The sequence below is a fragment of the Canis lupus genome, chromosome 13, assembly GCF_011100685.1.
Source record: "Canis lupus familiaris isolate Mischka breed German Shepherd chromosome 13, alternate assembly UU_Cfam_GSD_1.0, whole genome shotgun sequence".
NCBI lineage: Eukaryota > Metazoa > Chordata > Mammalia > Carnivora > Canidae > Canis > Canis lupus.
Window position 1 is genome coordinate 27,939,357 of NC_049234.1, and position 11,791 is coordinate 27,951,147.

Here is an 11,791-nt window from a genome sequence, read left to right on the forward strand (position 1 = left end):
AGGAAGCCCACGTCACGGCTCCACTTCCCGAGCCCCTCAAACAGGAACTGAATAGCTGAGCTGTGGGAGGAGAAGATAAGGAAGAGGGAGCAACCTTGCTTCCTCCTCCTCCGTCTCCCATGCAGCCCGGACCGAGCACGCCAGGGGATGAGCAGACTGCGGGGACCGGGAGCCGGAGGAGGTTGCAGGCTTGCGACACAGATGTGACTCAGCCTGGCAAATGAGACAGAAAGCTCAGTGTTGTCAACGGCAACCCCTCCACCCCGGGCCCCGCATCCAGCCCATCTTACTGCCGATGCACCTTCCCCTCCATATCCTGGGCTTGCTCCCACACTCCTCCAGGGGCATCCACAACGGTCCTCCCGGCTTCCAGTCCTTGCCCGACACACCTAGTCCCCTTGATGCGACGCAGCCAGAGTCGTCTTTCTAAAGGACGGTGTCACAAGACTCCCCTGCCTTAAACCTCCAAAGGCTTCTCCGTGGTCTCAGGGTGAAGTCTAAGCTTCTGGACATGGCTCTTCCTGCCTCTTCTTCCAGCCTTAATACATCCCACCTCAAACATCAGGTTCCTGGCACGCGGGGTTAGTTAGATCCCGGTACAACCCAGGTTGTCTCTACCATCACATCTTTGCTTCGTTGGTTCCCTACACCTAGAATTTCCTTCCTTTCCTTTCGCTCTTTCCTAGCTAACCATCCATTATTTAATATTCAGCTCAAGGATTACACTCTTTAGCAAGGCCTCTCTGCCCCCTCCCTGCAAGGCGGGGTCAGGCACCTCTTCAAAAGCACCTAGTGATTGATGCCTTGTGTCCCCGCATGACCACATGTAACACACTGGCTCACAAGTCTCTGTGCGTGCCTGCCATCCACTCATGAACGATGATATCAGTGTGCAACACTACCGCCGGCTACTCGCAGGCACTCAATAAAGAACGAGAGGTGGGGAGGGAGAGAGGAGTGGGTTACAAATATAATAGGTGCCCAAAGAATAAGAGAGCGAATCACCACAGGAAGGACTGGGAACTGTCTTGTTCCTTCCATCCTTCTGTTCTGAACATGATCAACATGGTCTCCCTAAGCAAGGCCCCTCATGGTCCCAAAACGGCTGCCACCACTCCAGGTATCACATGCTAACCCCACCATATCCCATCGCAGGAGAGGTTATGTCTTCCTAAATGTGTCCTTTTAAGATGGAGAAAAATCTTTCTCTATCCCCCCAACCCCAGAAATTTCTCTTCTTATTTCATAGCCAGAGCTGTGTCTGATGCCCATACCTAAGCAAATCACTACCAAGGCAGGCAGGACCACAGTGGTTCACCCCTGGGGCTGGGACTGACCTCCCTTAAGCCCCTAGAGGGTAAATTTCCAAAGATTAATGTTCTGGGAGCAAGGAAAGGCAAAGGGTGCTGGATAAGCAACCAACAGTGTCTGCTACACCTTCTCACCCACTCCCCTCCAAGTATACCTTTAAAAGGGAGTGTAGTCTGCAAATACCCCACATCTCCACCCTTCTACGATTCTATTTTAGGTCCGAGGAAGTAACTGTCCTAGGAGAGGAAATTTGCAAAAGGCTATTAAAGGAAGGTCTATAAACAACACTGCAGTTGGTTTTTCTAGATCAGGAGTTCTGTGACAGGAGGGCGGACAGAGACGATTGCATTCCGGAGAGAACCCCCCGAAGCTGCTCTACTTTAACCAACTTTTACCTCTCTCCTCGAACAGATGTTTTCCTTAGACCTCCCAAAATATAACCGGCACCTTCCTACCACAAGGACTTCAGTCTGGCGAGTCTCAGCCTTGAATACCCTTCCTGACTCTCCATTCACTGAACTCCTGCTCATCCTGGACGAGTGAGCTCAGACAGCACCTCTTCCCCAGAGTTTTATGTGGCCACCTCCACCGGGATGACCATCGTCTTTCCTTTCTGATGCTCGGGGCTATTTCTCTGTAACTTTCCTATGGTGTGCACAGACATGGTCCAAAATTATAAACACAATTATATGGTCCTCTCCTAACCAACTAGGAGAAATTCTAGCACGTGAGCTTTGATTTTCTAACCTTCTGCCCTCAGTGCTTCAGCACAGGGCGGGATGTGCAGGAAAAGTTGTGCTCTGAAGACAAGACTCTTTAAAAGGAATTAGTTCCTTCATGTGTCCTCCCTCGATTGATCGCGTAAATTAGAACTCTTATCCCACTGAGAACCCACTCTCTTTTGTTTAGTATCCATGACACGTCAAGCACTAAAGCCACTTTCTATGAGTATTGCTTAATTTTAACACCATTTTTAAGACCTGCAAGCTTTTCAAAAATTTACAGAAGAGGAACGTAAAAGCTCTGAAAGGCTAAAGGGCAGACTCTCCCAAGGCCACGCGAGGAATTGGAGCGTGAAATTCAAATTCAAGTCTTCAGAGGCAATATTGCATCATGGTCAAGAGTGTGGGCACCGAACATAGATCCTTTTGCTTCAAGTCCTATTACCCATGAGCTATAAGACCTTATAGAAGTTAGGGCCCGTGTACCTGTTTCCTTGCATATAAAATGGGGATTAAAAACAGTGCTCACCCCCAACAAAAAAAATCAGTGCCATTTTATCGGGTTAATATGAGGATTAAATGAGCTTATATAGTTAAACTGCTTAGAATAGTACTTGAGGTGTGTTAATGCACAATAAATATTAGCTCTTCTTATTGATTCTAAGCCCAGTGGTTTTCACATTGCATCATGACAAATGCCTCTATCCTCCACCCACCAACACTTCAGGCAGGAAAGAGGGACGTGGCCAAAGGACAGACACCAGAGAGATCATGAGTTCCACCATCCAGAGGAGCAGCTTCAGAGAACAGGGGGTCAAAGGTCATGAGGGCAACACAATGCACAGATTCATCCTGCTTTTCTCAGGGGCACCTGGGCCCTCATTTGTAGGGTCCCTGGGGGAGCTTCTAGGGGAAGGACATCGCACGAGATACGTGTCAGCTCAGCACCCAAATGTCCAACTACTGACTATACAACAAAGAACCACCCCTTAGTTTGAGAACAAGGTTTGAGGACTTAAAATGCTTGCTACCCTTCCCCAGAAAAACCAGTGCCCGTAGTGGTTGTCAGGCCAGCTGGAGTCTCTGGTTTTTTTTGTTTTTTTCAAAGATTTTATTTATTTTTTCATGAGAGACAGAGAGAGAGAGAGGCAGAGACACAGGCAGAGGGAGAAGCAGGCTCCTCCCGGGGAGCCTGATGCAAGACTCGATCCCAGGACCCAGGATCACACCCTGACCCAAAGGGAGATGCTCAACCACTGAGCCACCCAGGGGTCCCCGGAGGGAGTCTCCAAAGCAAGGTGGCCTTGGAGGATACACTGCCCCACAGGCCTTGAAGACAAGAAAAAGGCTTCACCCTCCAAAGCCCCCACCTCCCAACTCTTGCTCCCACTATAACCGGGCCAGGAGCTACTGCCTTTATGCGGGTGAGAAAGTGTGATTCCGAGAGGGGAGTGGCGCTCGTAAAGGTCCCCTAATAGTCAATATCTGTCCTTGGACTAGAACTCGGAACTCTGAGTCACTATTCAGCACTACTTTTCACGATCTTATTCTGTCTTCTGCATTGGTCATTTGCCTTCTGCAGCCACCTAATTTCCTTTCTTGCTCCCTCCCATTCTTCCTAACTGCTTGCTATCTGCTCTGTGCTGCGGGTTACAAGGAGGGACGGGCATCTTAAGACCCAGCCCCAACTTGCCAAGGCAAACCCACAGGCAGTGCTCAGTGAGGACTTCCTCATCTGAATTAAATCTCTTTGTTGCTACTGGTCTCATATGGGGATTCTGGTTTTCTTTTCTCAAAATGGCCATTCTTACCTTCTTGTAAATGTTCTTCCTTCCTAGTCTGAAAAAGAAGACTGACGATAAGCCGGCCGGTCTCTGCTTGGCATCTACAGAATGAAAGGAGAGCTGAGACCCCTCTACAAAGCTAGGACCCCCACAGGGACCCCAGCCTCCTCTGAAAGCCTGAACCATTCCCCTTTCCAGTGCAGAGAAATGGCAAAGGAGCTTGTGTCTACCTCAGGGTCTGAGTGGGGGAGAAAGCTCCTGTGCAAATGTTAAAGCCCTAATTATGGGCGTAGAGCCCAAACCTCCACCTCCAGTCTGGTGTTAAACATCTCAGGCCCTAAAGCTACCACTTGTCTGGAATCCAGGAAAACCTTGGAGCCTCTACTGAAGCATAAAACCACTCTGCAGAGACACCTGTGCTATCCAGGAGAGGTGAGCCTCAAGAACATGAACCACCATGCCCCCTCCAAACCAGAAGATCCAGGAAATGCAAACTGGTTCCCTTAGAATGAATGTAATAGGTCAACTCGAAAAAGAATGTCAGTACATTTAAAACAAAGGTATGAAGTAAGGAAGAGAAACCCTAATGAAAGAAAAAGACAAAAGGACTAAGGGCCAGGATGATCTGAAAGAGAACCAACGAGAGTTTCTAAAAGTAAAACATAAAGCCGTTAAAAATAAAAGCTCAATGATGAAGAAATTCAACAAATGTGGCAACGTTGCTGAATAACTAAAGCCAAGACACTTGACTCAGGCTCCCTGGTCACCACCTGCCATTGCTGGTGGTGCCAGGATGGAGGGGTTGAGGCGCTCAATCTGAGGGAGCGGCAACCATGTGAACAAACACGCTTCCACACGAGCTGGCTGTCGTGACGCTCCTGTTTATGGAATCCCTGCAAAGGATGCTTTTCCGACATTATCTCAGTTGGGTAGAGAAAGTGCGAGAGCAGAAGGAAAGGCAGGGTCAGAGGCAGGCCTTGGCGTCCTCGGGTTTCCTGTCCACTGACTGTGCTTTGGAGCTACCCTCGATCTGTCAAGGTCACAATCACAAAGGAATGGTCGAGCACTCTTTTTTTTCTCCCATCTGCAAAAACTTCTGTGCTTGGAAATAATTGCAAGATTGAGAATAGTGCCAAGAGCCCCCATTAGCCCTCCACGGAGCAGCTTACCTATAGTTAACATTCCACTCTATGAGCTTTCTCCTTCTCTTCCCCGTCACTCGTACTAATTTTTACAATATCTGGCATTTTTTTCTGAGCGGTTTGAGGACAAGTTGCATGTGTCATGGGTTCTGACTAGAGCCCTCTTTCCACCTTTCTGCTGGCAAAGATAATTATTTCCGTACATAGTGACAACACAGGCACACAGTGGTGCTGCACACAGGTGGAGTCTCACAGAGGCACAAGTCCAGCTGGGGAAACTCACACTTGGTTTCTTTTTCTTTTTTTTTTTTTGAAGTTTTATTTTTTTTATTGGAGTACAATTTGCCAACATATAGCATAAGACCCAGCGCTCATCACACTTGGTTTTGATGAGGGAAATGCAAGCCATTCCCCAGAAGCCACAGCAGGCGCTGTCTCGGCTCCCTCCTTCCTGCTCTGCCCACGGAGGAGGAGGATCTGCACCCAGCGTGGGCCCTGGGCGCATCTGGGGGAAGTGAGGACGGGGAAGTGAGGACGGGCATGCACGCTTCTTTGTCCCAAGTGTCACCAGACTCCGGTGGTGGAGGGATCCCAAGACACTGCTCTATCACCCTTCTGTTTTTCTAACTCGGTGCCTTTCGCATTTCCTGACTTAGAGCCGTAAAGGAAGAGGAAATGCCAAAAATATTACAAGATGAGTTAGTTTGTGGCATTTCCAAGGATGGGGACTGACGCTCCTGGCAGGGGAAGCTCAGGCAGTCGGCAACCTCGGCCGCCGAGCATCCCAGCACGCCAGTGGCCAGCAGGGGTCATGTGGCTCTCTGAAACACTGAAGGTCTGGGGGAAGCCGTTTGTTTCTGGGGAGCATCCGGGACAGGAGCCCATTTTCTCCAAATAACCAAGAGGATGTGAGAAATCTGGCCTCAATTACTCCCTGACTGCGATGTGGCTCCAGTCAACCCATCGTGGTGTGCTTGCCTCACTCTCAGAAGATGGGGCCACCTGACGCACACCAACCACCAGGCCAGGCCTCCAGTTACTTTTTCCCCTAGCGGTTCAAATGGATGTGTCCTGATGGAACCACATGCTATCTCCTGGGTGCTCTTGTGGCCTGCTTTGGGAACAGGGCTGGCTGAGGCTGGGGACACTAGCTGTGGCTCTGGAACTGGAGGTTTCAGCTGCATAAAAGATACACACAGTGCTAGGATTCACATTGTGCCGCAAAATCCACCACCGCGTACTCAGAGTATCAACCCTTCACGGCCCTCAGCCCCTTCCTTCCTTTTCCTTTTTTAAAAGATTTATTTATTTGAAAGAGAGAGAGAAAGAGTGTGAGAGAGAGAGAGCATGAGCATGAGCAGGGCAGAGAGGGAGAAGCAGGCTCCCCAGTGAGCAGGGAGCCTGATGCAGGGCACAATCCCAGGACCCCAGGACCATGACCTGAGCCAAAATCAAGGGTTGGATGCTTCACCAACTGAGCCACCCAGGCACCCCAAGAAGTTGGATTTAAATTATCCATAAGGCAGGGTGAGAAGAATTAGTGTCCCTGGATTGAAAGTGAACAGTTTGGCCTACAGCCCAAAGAGAGCACAGTGACATGAATCCTCAATTTTCATGGAAAGCTGGGCAAGGAGGCAAGCTTGCATGAAATAATAAATAGTTGAGAGGACAGTGAAGATGGGAATGGAGCCTGACCCCAGGGCTCCCATAATACCTTCCCTTACCAGCCCCCAAAGATGTCTATATCCTAATCCCCAGGAGGTGCAAATATATTAGCTTACATGGGGTATGTGGCAATAGGGAATTAAGAGGGAAGATGGGATTAAGGTTGCTAATGACTGGACCTTAAAATAGGGAGAGTATTCTGGATTCTACCGGTGGCCCGATATACTCAAAAGCCTCCTTAAAAGTGGAACAGGGAGCCAGAAGAGAGAACCAGAAAGATGGTAGCATGAGGACTCAGACCAACACTGCCAGCTTTGAAGATAGAGGAAGGAGACCAAAGGCCAACGTATGTAGGAAGCTTCTAGAAGCTGGAAAAGGCAAGGAAACCAGTTCTTTCCCTGGGGCCTCCTCTTCTTGAATCTTCCCTGTTCCCTCTGGAGGGAAGCTTTCCTAGAGGTTCCAGAAAGAACAGGGCCCTGCCACCACGCTAATTTTGGCCCAAGGAGATGCGTTTCAGACTTCGGACCTCCAGCACTGTTAAGACAATAAATCTGTGTTGTTTAATCTACTAAGTTTGTGGTCATTACAGCAGGAAGAGGAGACTAATACGCCATTTATCATTATATTTATCCAATTTAACGTACTTTGTATTTATATGCCTCTCCATCACTCCCAATAATAATAATAATAGCAGCTAGCATTTGTTGAGCACTTACCATGTGAGAGGGCCTGCACTGAGTTTTTCTTAAACATAAGATACTATAAAAAGTAACTTAGTTAAATACTACCATGAGAGTAAACATAGGGATCTGGTGGCTGGGGGGGATCTGGGGGCTGGGGGGATCTGGGGGTGTCCTCAAGGAGATAAAGACACGAGTATTTTTTTCAAAGATGAGTAGGAGTTAGGCTGAGAGAGAGGAAGAACATCCCAGGCATGAGGAAGAACATAAGCAGACCCTTGGAGAAATGAAACAGTAGGGCGTGTGCTGGCAAGCACTTGGGTGGCTCAGCTGCAGCCTGACAATTTCCACGTCAGGGTCTCTGGTCTAGAGGCATCCTCTGAGGTCCGAAGCCACACGCCCTCCTGTCTGCCCTTAGTCTCCACCTGGATGCCTCCTAGACATCTCCTGCTCAGCACGGCCAACACGGAGCCTGATTTTCTCCGGAACGTATGCCCCCTTTCTTCTTCCCCGTCTTCCCAAAGGACACCCAGCTGTTCATGCCAGAACCCAGGGGTCATCCTCAAGTCCCTCCCCACCCTCACCCCTATTTAATCCATCACCAAAATAATAATAATAATAATAATAATAATAATCCCTCACCAAATCTCATCAGTTCTATCTCCGGGTTCTAACCAGATCACATGCACTACTTACTTCCCTCTGCCTCCACTGGTCTAAGCCACCACCAGCTTTTCTGGATTTGTGCAATGGCCCCCTAACTGCCTAGCTGGCCTTGGTGCTTTCCACTCTGCCATCTGTGATCAACTCTTCATAAAGCAGCGAAAGTGACCTCTTAAAAATGTCAATCAGATCCCACACTGGAGCCAAAGATCAGTCCTACATCCCTCTGTACTTGAGGGGGGAGGGGGGAACGACACCTCCCCAGCATGGCTAAGAACCTGCCTCTCTCTGAAACCTCACCTTGTGCTGTTTTCCCCATTGCTCCTTTACACTCTGCCCCCCAACCCTCCACCACTACCAGCACCCCGGACTCCCCTTCCTCCCAGGAACACATTCAGCTCTTTCATGCGCATTCTGATCCCTCTGCCTGGAATGCTCTTTCCCTGCAAACTCTCTGCCCAGTTTCTTCTCAAGTCTTCAGTCTCAGAGAGGCCTTTCCCTAGCAAAACTTGGACCACTCCCATTTCCACCCCCACCCCACTTGGCTTTGGTCATGATTTTGAAAACAAGAATCACAATCTTTCATCTGAGCTGCTTTGTTTGGCCTAGCCCCTCCACCAGAATGCAAGCTCCATGAGGGCGGGGCCGGGCCTATCTTGCTCGGCTGCGCAGTATCCTCAGGACTTTTATCGGGTGCTAGCACAGAGCAGGTGCTCAAATACAAGCTTGCTGAACTGACTAACCAAAAGAGCAAGTGTGAAGCTGACACCAAAGGATGAGGCTGGAAACAGAAGGCCTTGAACACAGGGTCCTATTCATCTTTGCAGGACTGGCACCTCCCACGGGGGAGCCACTTAGCAAACGGGGACTGGATGAATGAAAGAATGAGTCAATTCCAGATGAATCTGAAAAGTGGCATCCTTTCTGGGCAAGGCTCCCAAAGGAGTTCCCTCTCCTCCTTGGGACTTCTTGGCAGGTGACACGCCTAGGGCATCGAGCAAGTGCTCAATACTTGTTAGCTGTCCTTATCACCACTGCTTTACATGGGGATCACTTGGGCATCCTACAGAAAAGACTTCTTTTCGGCCCATGCCAAGTATAGCGACTGGGAGAGAACGGTGAGGAAACAAGAGAGGGAAAAATGAGAACGGGGTAGCAGGACCCAGTCAAAACCCCAAGTGAGAACCGGCAGGGAAAATTCAGTAACAACACTATTCCAGGTAACGTGAATCTCCTTTTCCCTTTAGACGTCAGCCCAGTGGGTGCAGCCGGGAGATGCCAGCTGGGAGGTGGGTCCTCACCAGAGGCGAGGGAGGGCCCCATTTGGATGCACACATTCGTTTTGGGGCCTGCAAGTCTCTGACTGATTTTGAAAATCTGGCTCCCTGTGGCTGGTGAGAGGTGGAGAGAATTTCAATTTCCTTCACCAAATGGCAAGCCTGCGAACAAGTCCTTTCTCTCCGACATTATCACATACTAAAAATGAAAAACCAGCCACTCGGAGCTCTCCTAAGTAGAAAAATAGACGGGCTGCTTAGCTCACCAGATACCGGAGGGCTGAGAATCAAGTCCAGGGAACATCATGCGGGTATATTTCGTGCTAGGATACCACCCTTTTTTTTGGACTTAGGACTTGCTATTTTTCACAAAAGAATGGGATAGAGAAAAGTAATTCCCTATGTAATAAGCCACCCATTTTAGGTTTCAACTCCATTTGGTGGCTGAACAGTACGGGGCTAGGGATTTTTTTTTTTAACTCACTCTCAAAATACAGAGTTTGAGATAGCCACACATCTCAAAAACAGCAGCAGTAATAGGACAGAACAAGGGAAGGAGTAAAACAACAACGGTTATAATGCAAATAAGACATATTCCCAAATGTCTCATGGCTCTCAGACCAGAAACTGCCACAGCGAAGGGAGCACTGGACTGGGAGTCCGAAGGCCGCCCAGGCCACCTGGGGCAAGTGCCTGACATGCCTGACAACACGGGGCTGAAACAGTCGTTAAGGGAAACCCTTTCTCTTTCTAAACCGTGCGGATTTGCTGTTTTCCAAAAAACCTCCATCTTTTGGCTGAACAGTCGACAGACCTCCCATCACAAACCAGAAAAGGCCTTGGGGTGCAGGGTTCAGCAGAGAGAAAACAGGTCTCAAAACCAATGGTGTCTCACCAGCCCAACACTGCTCAGCGGCCCTGGCCCCGCTGTCATCCCAGAACCCAGCGTCCTGCCCAGACAACCTGACCGAAATCTACGCAAGAAGTGGAACAAAGTTCTTGCTCTTTCTTTCAGATGCGCGCAGGGAAACGGCGGAGAACACGCTGCAGACCACGGGAGGGTTTCCATCCATCCATCCGTCCGTCCGTCCATCCATCCATCCGTCCATCCGTCCATCCATCCACCCCCCACCCCTGCGCTCCCGGAATGAATCAATCCTCTAAGTGAGGAGCCCGCTCTAGGAACGCCCCAGAAAAACTCCCGGGATTGTAGGAAAACCGCAGGATCCCAGACACGCCGGCGAGTTTCTTTTATTCTTTTCAAACTTCACGTCGCGCCTCCGAAAATGCAGCAGGTCCCCAAATGCTACGCGCGGGAAACACACAAGCCCTTTCCGGGGTTCCCGCCAGCCATCCCCGAGCCCCCCGGCTGCGAATCTCCAGCCCCCCAAGCCTCCCAAGCCCCCCACTCCCCCCGCTTCGTTTCGTCTCCCTTGCTTTAAAAAAGCCCAGGGGCCTGGGGCCTGCGGGGCCGGGGTGGTGGTGGGGATGGGGATGGGGATGGGGATGGGGATGGGGATGGATGGGGAGGGGGATGGATGGGGAGGGGGGCCCGGGCCGCCTTCCCAGGAACGCGGGGAACTTTCCTCCTTCGCCCCGAGAGACAAAGCCGGGCGCCGCGGGGCCCCGGAGCCTCCCGGGAGGGCGCCCCCCTGCAGCCCGCGCCCTCCCCGCGCCCTCCCCGCGCCCTCCCCGCGCCCGGGGCGCACCGCCGGGGGCGCAGCGCGCAGCCCCAGCCCGCCGCCTGCGGGGCGCGGACGAGCCCGACTCACCGGGACCGGGACCGGGCGGGCCGTGGGCATCATTCCATGGCTGGCGCGCGCCGCAGCCCCGGGCGGGCGCGGGCGGCCCTGCGGACGGAGGGCGGCGGCGGCCGGGAGGCGCGGGAGCCGAGCGCGGCGCAGGAAGGGGCGGGCGACCATGTGCCGGGGGAGGAGGCCGCGGCGGCGCGGGCGCTCGGGCCGCAGGAAATCCCAGCACTTCGACAGGAAATCGGAATCCTGACTAAGCATTCCCGGCCCGCGCCGGGGGCTCCCGCCTCGCTTAACCCTTGGCCCGCCGGCCCGGGGCGGGGTGGGGGTGGGGGGTGGGGGGGTGGGGGTGGGGGTGTCCTCCCGCCCGCCTGCTGCGCGCCCCCGCCTGCTGCGCGCACGGAGGTGCAGGGGCCGGGAGGTGCTCAGTCGGAACCTTGGCCTTGGCGGGCCCCCCACCTGCGCCCCGATCCAGGAGGGTCCCTGCCCTTCCCGGGCCCGCGGAGACCCGGCTTGCCACCTCCCTGCCGTCCCTGCCCCTGTTTGCAACACTTTACCTGGCTGCCCCCCCCTTTCAGAGCTCCCCCTTTGCTAATTTCATTTGCGTCCAAGGGCAGGGGGCAGGGATGTTCTCTATCAGGAGAGTAGGGACAGTAAACTGGATGTCAGACCCTGAGGCCGGTGAGAATCTGGTTTTTGCCTTTTTTTTTTTTTTTTTTTTTTGGTTTTGTTTTGTTTTCCTGGCTGTGTTCCCTTGGGTAAGTCACCTAACTCCTCTGGGCCTCCGTGTCCTCAA

At 51.8% G+C, this 11,791-nt stretch overlaps 1 protein-coding gene across 4 annotated transcripts in view; it reads right to left on the reverse strand.

Annotated features, from left to right (window-relative positions):
• ASAP1 (ArfGAP with SH3 domain, ankyrin repeat and PH domain 1) overlaps positions 1-11,119 on the reverse strand; it is a 357,363-nt gene extending 346,244 nt beyond the window's left edge. For all 4 annotated transcript variants that reach the window (XM_038555531.1, XM_038555529.1, XM_038555530.1 and 1 more), the window contains exon 1: positions 11,017-11,119. The gene's annotated coding sequence lies outside the window, so the exon portion shown is untranslated. The remainder of the gene's footprint in view (positions 1-11,016) is intronic.
• Between the last annotated feature and the right edge of the window lie 672 nt (positions 11,120-11,791).